This window comes from Grammomys surdaster, unplaced genomic scaffold, assembly GCF_004785775.1.
Source record: "Grammomys surdaster isolate TR1022 unplaced genomic scaffold, NIH_TR_1.0 146, whole genome shotgun sequence".
NCBI classification, from domain to species: domain Eukaryota; kingdom Metazoa; phylum Chordata; class Mammalia; order Rodentia; family Muridae; genus Grammomys; species Grammomys surdaster.
The window spans coordinates 10,287,433-10,294,924 of NW_021604604.1; the positions used below are offsets into that span (position 1 = coordinate 10,287,433).

The 7,492-nt window shown below is 44.2% G+C and overlaps 1 protein-coding gene across 1 annotated transcript in view; it reads left to right on the forward strand.

The window, feature by feature from the left end:
- Positions 1-7,492, forward strand: part of Fam107b (family with sequence similarity 107 member B) — a 206,771-nt gene that overhangs the window by 34,267 nt on the left and 165,012 nt on the right. The gene's annotated exons all lie outside the window — the stretch shown is intronic.

Below are 7,492 nucleotides of genomic sequence, written 5' to 3' on the forward strand. Positions count from 1 at the left end.
AGAATTTGTGAGGACCTGCGTGATATGTGTGGTATGTGCATGCAAGTGAAGACATACATGTACATAATCTGAAGGAGGATGTCAGGAGTTGGCTGTAGCTCTCTTTGCTCATTGTCATATTACTTTGAGGCAGGGTCCCTCACTGAGCCTGGAGCAATCCTCCTGTCTCACTCCACTCTGCACAGTGCTGGGGTTACAGATACTCTGGTGGTCATGCCCAGCATTTTTTATGTGGGTGCTGGGATTTGAATTTGTACAGCAAGCTCTCTTGTCCATCTCGAAAGCTCCAAGGCATTGCAGTTAAAGCTCTTGAGATGATTAGTGTGCAGCCTAGGGTGAAACTCCTGATCCTATGACTCTCCCTCTTCCCTATGGCCCTGTTCTTATCCCTCCCACAAGAGGCTTCATCTCACCATATCCCAGAGCCTTAAACATTAGCGTCACATGTGCCTGGCTTGCACTTCTCTTGTTAATTTGGGGACAGAGGAGCAAGAGAGGACATTCCCGACATTGCACCATTGTATTAGTTATCGCTTCACTGCTATAACGAAATGCCTGAAGCAGGTTCCTTTATGAAGACAAAAAAGTTTGCTTTGGGTCATAGCTCTAGAGGTGCAAAGTCCAAACGGCAGAGGCATGTGTGCATATCATGTGGCCTCTTTGACCTCATAGAGCTACCAGGATGTGTGGGGCTCCAGCCCAATGACTTTAATCACTTCTCAAAACACTCACCTATAACTTTAATTTTTTCAAAGTTTAATTTTAATGATGGTTCTTAAATGCTTTAACCTCTTTTGTAGCCCATCACCCACCAGAGGTAGTAGGAAAGAAAGGATGCGGGGCACGTGGACCTATTCAGAAATATTTTTTGGAGCAACTCTCATCTATGTTGCCTGGAAATCATCAGTTCAGTTCACAGGTCAGCAGCTCAATCCACTCCCAAACACCTCACGGATACACCAGTTTAGAGTCAGGAGAGCAAACATGAACCAGCAGCGGTGGCACTACCTAGCAGAGACAACCAAGCCTCAGCCTCTGCTTGAGGCCACAGGAGGGACCAGCAGGAAGAACTTCTCAGCTGTGCCTCTCTCAGGGAAGTGAAGGTCAGCAAAGACTCGAGACCCACAAGTGTTGCACAGCCAGCTCTGTAAGCCAAGCTCAGCCTCCGTCACTGTTCATCGAGTCCTTTTTATACTCCTCTCAAACATCACGTGTCCTCCACGAGTCTTGCCTCAGCACGTGCGTCTGTCTTAGCTGACATCACTCTGCCAATCAGCCTGAGTCCTCAGAAGCAGCAAGAAGCTGCAGCACACCACCAAAAGCTTTTTGATGTATTTCTTTCTATGGAGTCCCAACAAATGCAGCTCAATTGCAGCTCAATGTAAGGTGGACTAATGCTTGCGTGTTATTAGCAAAGAATCCTTCATCATGTGTCCTTTCACGTGCTTGCTTTAGCAGAACATCCTTTCATCTGTGTCCACCTCAGCTAAACGTTCCTTCATGTGTTTGCCCCAGCAAAACACCATCCAACCAACTTTCCAAAGACCCCTTGAGTTTCCACTTCACTCCTCCATTAACCACCACAACAAACTGAGTTTCAATCTTAATAGTATTGAATTTGATTTTACATCTATCTATCTATCTATCTATCTATCTATCTATCTATTGAATGTGGGTAAGAGTACATTCATGCCACCATGTAAGAAGGTCAGAGGAAGACAAACCAGGTTGTGAAGTCTAGGGGAAGGGCCCCTACTCCTTGTGCCATTTTGCACAACCTTAGCTAATACTATTGACATTAGGTTTGGGGTTTAAACTCTGCATGCATCTGGGTAATCAAGTTGTATCCAAATATTCACCAAGCCTCTTGTCAAAAATAAGAGGGATGCTTTCCCTCCTCTAACTACTCCCATATCCCCAGTTAACTCACTACCTCTCCTATATTTAGTTTTCAAGACCCCTCACACCTCATATTTATTTTTGAGGTGCATCTGTCTGTCTGTCTGTCTGTCTGTCTGTCTGTCTGTCTATAGTCTAAATAATGTTTTCCTTATTTAAATGTGTTTAGGGCAGACCCCTAAGGTTTGGGGGTCTCATTCCTGAAACAAAATGAAGATAACCTAGTTCTCAAGAGGGAGTTGGTCTAAGATGGCAACTCACTAGCTTTTCTGGCCTGCAGAGAGCCTAAATGAAAGCTTGCAGCTCACCAGTGCTCAGAGGTCAGAACTCACGGCTCACCAGTGCTCAGAGGTCAGAGCTCACGGCTCACCAGTGCTCAGAGGTAGCCTGGAGGTGAGTTTCGGGGGTGTTTGATAGTGGCTTTGCAAGCCTAGCCAAGACTAAGAGATTTGCAAAGAAATCATCAGGCAGCAAATACAGGCCTCCTGTTCTGGTCTATAAGGAAATATGAGTGAAGGAAGCAACTAGCAAAGAGGAAGGAATGGGGTTATCACCCATGCAAGCTCTCATAAATTACCCTTGCTGGCCCAGGGTCCATACCCAGGGTTCTTTACTGTGGTGTGCCCTTTTTCTCATTAACTGGATTACTACAAATTATTACTTTTATCACAGCACACACACACACACACACACACACACACACACACCATACTACCAAAAAAAATTAATTGAAATGGGGGAAGGATCATTTTTTTTTTACCTTTTTTTTCCCCCTAGAGCAAAGTTTGAGCAATAGAAAACTTTGCCTAAAGAAAATGACTCAGCTGCAATTGATCGTAAAATTCAAATCGTACCTGAGCCATGGCTTTAAGCCGGGCTCTCAGACTGTCACTCACAGCCTGCTGTCAGGGCATCCATTTTCCTCTTTGACCTGCTCATTAGGCTTCCCCAAGAATACACGAGGCCAGTGACAGTCAATGAGAGACAGAAACAGAGACAGAGGGGATAGGGTGGGAGACAGCTGTCTGTGAAGATGACAGTGACTATCACATTTAGTACAGTCTAGGCTCTTTTGCTTAGGAGTTGAGAGTTTGCTGCCAGGGCTATTTCATTTCCTTTTGCATCTGTTTCGAACTTTGAAAATTTACCAATAACTTCCTAAAATTGGGCTTTTACATCTTCTTGCCTAAAATTATTAGGAAGAGAGGCTGTGCAAGAATGAAATGTTAGCTTAGCATTCCAGTATGTTTTCTTAATGTTTTTATTTATTTGGGGGGAGGGCATGGCATGTGCATGAAAGTCAGTAGATACCCTGTAGGAATTGGTTTGGTCCTTCCACAGTATGTGTCCTGGGATCCAGCTCAGGATGTCAGCCTTACCCCACAGATAACTTCACCTGCTGAGCCATCTTGCAGGGTGTCTATTTTACTGTGAGTTTCTACAAAAGGCTCAGTAGGAGAAGGACATTGACCATGGAGGAAACCTGTTATGAAATCATTTCTCTCAGTGGCTGTGGTGGTCGAGCTCCATGGGTAACTTGACTGGATTTAGAATCACCTAGAGAGGCAAACCTCTGGGTGCACCTGTCATTTCTGAAGAGGGTCGCCTGAGGAGGTGACACCAACCAGCCATTTGGGCTCTCAGAGAGATGGATGAGAATAAAGGTGATCTCTCCCTTTCTCTCCTTTCTGCTAGTCACAACCTGGACTGCTCAGCTGTGCCACACCTTTCTTACTATGATGGACTGGCATCTCCACTATCCAAAGTAACTTATTTCTCCCTTTCAACTGTTCTCAGGTAATTTGGTTTCAGAGCTGTACAAGGAGCTCATACAATAGATAACTGGTATACTATGCCGTGGGAGAAACTCCTGGAAGTATCCACCTGGAGGATAAGACGGGTAGGCTTGCATATACCAGATCCGAAGAGTCAACAGTCAGGGGTTGTGAGGTGATAATTGCCCAACTCAGCCTGCAGAGTGCCAGTCAGCCATCTTTCTTGACTCAGAAGCCCACTGATGTAAGGAGCCTCTGATGATACCTGAAAGCCCATTCTGGAGCACTTCTTAACAGACAAGATACCGTAGTCACGGCTTGGGCAGTGTGACCAAAGTATGTGTAGCACCTTCGAACATGCTGTTCCTAGAATGACACAGGTCTGCTTTTGGACATTAAAGAAAGAGTATAAAGGATTCCTTTATAGAGGAAGACAGATGGAAACTGAAATTCGAGAGAGGTGAGAGAGTCCATCATTGGTCCTGGTCCTCTGGGGCAGGATTTCTTGTGCCGAGTTGGAAGTTGGAAGTGCAAATCTTTAGCTACCATGTGGCAAGGTGAGACTTCTAGGGGAAGAGGGATGCTATTACCCCTAACCTTGGGATGTTACTCACCCACCGTCATCCCCAAAGAACCTCTTGTGTCCTTAGGATCTGGATGTCTATTGTCTTACGCTACAGGTCCAACCTCCCACTGCTCCCCACCCGGCCTTGCTCATAAACTACACCAGTGTACCAGATACAACAGAGGCCTTTAGCTTAGTGTCATTGGGCAGTCTTGCTCCTCAAATACAAATGTTTGTGTTCCTCCCAAACCTACATGTCGTGTAATGATATTAGGAGGTAGGGTCTGTTGGAGGTGACTAACGTCAGCTGAGGTCATGGCAGTGGAGCCCCCATGAAGACACTGTGTCCTCATAAGTGACACTAGAAAGCCTGCTTCCACTCTGTCGTCTTTGCTTTGTGAGGTCCAATGAGAAGAAAACCATCTACAAAGCAGGAGGAAGTCTGCCGCAGCCTCCAGTACTCTGAGAAATGCATGTTTGGTGTTTAAGTCACCCAGCCTAAGAATATTTGACTTAGTAGCCCAAATTGACTAAGATAGACACTTCAGTTGAACATGGAGTCCTGAGTTCATAACCTTTACCTTTTGAGGAGAAAACCCAATTTCTTCTTGCACCCCTCTCCTTTCTCCTCTTTCCCATTTCCCTTCTCCTCTCCTCCCCTTCCTCTTCCCTTCTCCCTTCATAGATACTCCCCCCTGTTCTCTTTTGCCCTCCCTTTCCTCCATGTTCCATTCCTTTCCCCTCCCCTTTTGTTCCCCTCCCATATGACTCCTGTGTCTCTGATTGTGAGTCTAGTTGTTATAAAACCCAGCCAAGCTTCTCAGACCATCCTAATTAGCCTGGCTCTGCTCTGAGATGGACTGAGAGACGGGGGTGGAGGGTGGGTGGGCTGAAGGCCTTAACAGTTCCTGCACTTGTGGGTTTATAAACACATGGCTTCACCCAAGGGCATCTGGCTCTCAGGTGCTGCTTCTCTTCCCCCCCCCCCCCATGGAGTTGTGTTTATTTTCATGAAATCTGAATCATGTGTCTGGTTCTTTATCACAGAATTCAAAGGGATGCTGCTCTCTCACAGTCTTTTGAAGTTAAGGGAGCTTTATGGATGACTCTGCAAATGTTTATTTTCTAGCTTTATCCCAAATGAGATTTGGAAACACCCCTGTTCTGTCTTGCAACCAGAGACTATGTCAGGCAAGACAGTGGAGTCTCTAGGATGAATGTGTCTGTGGCCTGGGCACGTCACTTTTCATGTGGCATAGGTTTCTGCTGTCTCTTGGCCTTCTTCCTGTTGTTCTATTACTGGGCTCCTGGGAATTTGTATAAAGTTTGTTTGGGTCTAATTTTTCACCTTCTGTTAATTCTGAGACTTGCAAGAGAAAAACCAGTTCCACAATTCTGAGCCAAATTTGAAGCAAGCTTTAATTACTGACCAGGATGGACTTTGGTCAGGACTACTCTCTGGAATTCTCATGAGTGGCAATGAGACACATGTTGTAGGGCTTTTTAAGGACAAAACTATTTGGTTATGTTATTTTCCAATGTGGCACTATTTTCCAAGAACTACAACTCCCAGCATTCCAGGAATTTTCCTGGTCCTTGAGTAGGTGGGGCTTATCTTGCACTTCGAAGGCTCTGATCTAATGTTCTCCTGTGAGAAAATGTTCTCTTCTTACAAGCAAAACTGTGGGTGCACGCTTTAGACAACAGCTAGTGCTGATCATTGCCACAGTAGAGTTTTTTTTCTCTTTAATGTCACACTAGTAGATAAATCATATATACATATGGGAAGCCTGTATAACCAAACCACAAGTTCTCTGTGGCCTCCACATTGCTAAGGACTATTTTGTGTTTATGTTGTACTGTGCCCAGTGTGTGACATGTTGTAGGCACGTGAGCAGTATATAATTAAAGAATAGATAGGTAACTACTCCATAGGCAAGGGAGATTCATGTAAGCAAACATCACTGTAGGTATATTCCTGCATGAGCTCATGTACATAAATGGTAGGGCTAGTAACTTCTCCAGTTAACATGGACCCCTAAGCAGGGTTATAAAGCATTTTTGTGAGGTATTGACTTGTGGGTTGCTTTTTTTTTTAATTCCTTAAAAAAGACTCTGGAATGTCTACTGTAGAACAGTTCTAAGTAAGTATTTAAAGTTTGTCAAAAGTAAGAAAAGCTGAATGAGAAACATGGTAGATGCTAGACAATTAGATGCCAAATGGCCAGAATTGGACTCGTTTTATTTTATTTCTTATAGTTTGTCACAGGTAATAAGATCAGTAGGGAGCCTTCCACACACAGTGTTCATGTATGCAGCAGTAATTATAGCATCCGTTTTATAAAAGTCAAGTAGACTATAAATAAGGGATGTATTCTTTGCATCTTGTGATAGGGTCTCACGGTGTGCTGGTCAGACAAACCTCAAGCTTCTCTTTCCCCAGATGTGGGGTTGCAGGTGAGCCACCACACCCAGGGAAATTCACTTTTTTATATGGCATCTGCTTCCCCTGGGTGCTGATATTGTTAGCAAAGTCTCAATGTGAGGGATGGAGGCTGTCTCTTCTCAACATTCACCAATTCAGGCTGTCTTTGATTTCACTGTGAGGCTGGAAGTTCCAACGTATTTGTTTCCCTGGGTTTGGGCAAAGGCTTCCAAAAAAAAAAAAAGGCTAGAAATCAAAATTAAAACAGACTTTTCTTAGCTTTCCATTTCATCTAAGTCCATAATACTTGCATTCCAGATTTCTTTGAACTATAAGCAAATGCTCATTCATCATTCAAAAGAGACAGGGCACTGTGTTTCAGTTGCTTAGCTGTCTGTTCCTGGAACTGTTAAGCAGATCTTGCTGAATTCTGGTTTGGACCTTCGCCAGAACTGCAGGATAAACCATGTACTCTACCAAAAAGCCTTCTCAGTATTAATGACAACTGTGATTTACTGGCGTCTCCATAAACAGTCACTTTAAATAATCTGCTTTCAAAAGAGTTGTGCAAAATGACAGGCACACCACACTCTACAGAGACTGAAACCACGGAAGGGGTTAAATGGTTTGTAGAGGAGCCAAGAGTCAAAACATAATTTTTTGATTACAGATAATCTATTCTTCCTACCTTAGCACATTAAGCATCTGGCACCATTGTGAGCTGTCTCCCTACAGCAAACTCTTTCTCGACCCTTCTCCTTGGGCCAGACCTGATGATGTTTTACTTATAACAGACTATAGCACAAAAGCATGAAGTCTTTCTCTGCT